Here is a 1,869-nt window from a genome sequence, read left to right as displayed (position 1 = left end):
GCTTCCCCAAACCCCCCCGGCCGTGGCTCCCCCCCCGGTGACTTCAAAGCCCGTGGCCAGTGGGGGCCTCGGCGCTGCCGTCTGCCTGCAGCCGCCAGATGCTCGCCGGTTCCTGCCCTCTTCCTTTTCCTGCCTCTTTCAGACACAGTTTGACAGTAAATGGGGTTGTTTTTTTGTTTTTGTGTGTGTGTGTGTGTGTCCCCACTCCAGCCGGAGAGCGACGCCAGGCGCTGAATCACAGCAGGGGAATGACATGGGTTAAGACGAGGGGAATTTTGTCCTGGGAATTGTGTAGGGGGAACCGGTGCGGCCGGGGCCGCTTGGGCAAAGCTGGTACTCACAGCCCCACAGCGCTGGTCACCCCTGCCCGTACCGGGGGGTCTCGGCAGGCGTCCCTGGGATTGCGGGAGCCGTGCGAGGGTGGGAGCACACTGATTTCATCGCTGTGTGGAACAGAACAGGGAGAAGTGGTTAAAGCACGTGAGGCGAGGCCAAAAAAATCATAAAACCTCCCCAAAACTGTAGTGTGAAGAAGCCACGCGACGGGGCAGGACCCTCCCGTGGGAGCCAGGAGCTGCCGTGCCCGAAGCGTGGCCGTGCCATGGGATGGCTTGCCCATCCCAATCGGATGCCACATGGGAGGATGACGGTGACGCGTGCCTGCGCGGGCACCAAACCGACCCCAAGTCTCCCTCCCCACGTCCCCGTCGAGGGGAGAAACCCGCCCGCTCCCACCGAGGAGCAGCGGGAGGGCGGCTCCGCTCTCAGGGATCCACGAGCGCTCTCGATGAGGGAAAATAACGGCAAAATAGATGGAAAAGGGTGGGGGGGCGGAGGGGAAGGCCTGTCGTTTCCCATCCGGCTCACGGATGAAAATAAGCCAGCCCTCCAACCTACCCGGCTGGATCCACCCTCGGAGCAGAAAACTCCCGGCAAGTGTTGCAAGGCCGTTATTGGCACGGATGGAAGCACACATGAAACTGCTCTGGAAACCACAGGGGAGAGATGTCAGGCGAAGCCGAAGCAGTCAGACGCTCTTAAACAAGCGAGGCAACAAAGCTGGAGAAATTCCTCCTTAACCCTTACGGAGCAGGGAAGGGATTCGGATGGCTTTCCACCTGCGGGCAAGCGCGTGGGGGAAATGTTTCCGCTCTCCGACGAAGGGGAAGCGGGCATCGCGGCAGAAACACCGGCTCCGCGTGGGGATGGGATTGGTGGCCGGGGAGGCTGCGCGGGGAGAAAGCGTTTCGCTGAGATAAACCCAGGGCGGGCACGCGTCTCAATTCTCCACGCTGAGCTGGGGTGGGGGTGGGGGTTAAGCCCCTCCCTAAACTCAATAAATGGGTTTAAAATGTGTTTTTGGGGAGGGGGAGGAAGCCTCAGGCGAAGGTTAGCGCTTGGCAGGTTAAAGCAGGTTAAAGGCAGGGGGGAGGGCCGCCCGCCGCAAGATGATTCTTTTTCGGCCTCCGGATTGGAGATGGAGGGAGGAAAAGCGTCTCCCAGATGGGCTGAGCCCAGGATGTGCGGCTCCTGCCAGATGTACGTTAACGGGAGTTATTAGTCGCATAAAAACCGCTCTGCAGCTGCATTTCCGGCACTGGCGAGGGAGGAATTAATTGCAACACCAGATCACTCCTCCTCTGCCCCGGCCAGGAGGGACCGGCGCGACCCCGCCCGTGCGCTCCCCTCTGCCGGACGGGGAAAGATATATATCTGACCTCCCCGTGAACTGCTGGAAAAAATAAAATAAAATTAAAAAAAGCAGCAGGTTTTCCCCCCAAACTCAGCCCCGCGGGGGTCCCCGCCGCCGGCCTTGGATGAGGGGGTGTTGGAGGAGGCTGGGGAGCGAGGGGCGGAGCGGGGAGGGGG

The sequence above is a fragment of the Egretta garzetta genome, unplaced genomic scaffold, assembly GCF_000687185.1.
Source record: "Egretta garzetta isolate BGI_Z169 unplaced genomic scaffold, ASM68718v1 scaffold854, whole genome shotgun sequence".
Classification (NCBI taxonomy): Eukaryota; Metazoa; Chordata; class Aves; order Pelecaniformes; family Ardeidae; genus Egretta; species Egretta garzetta.
Note: the sequence above shows the minus strand (reverse complement) of the source record.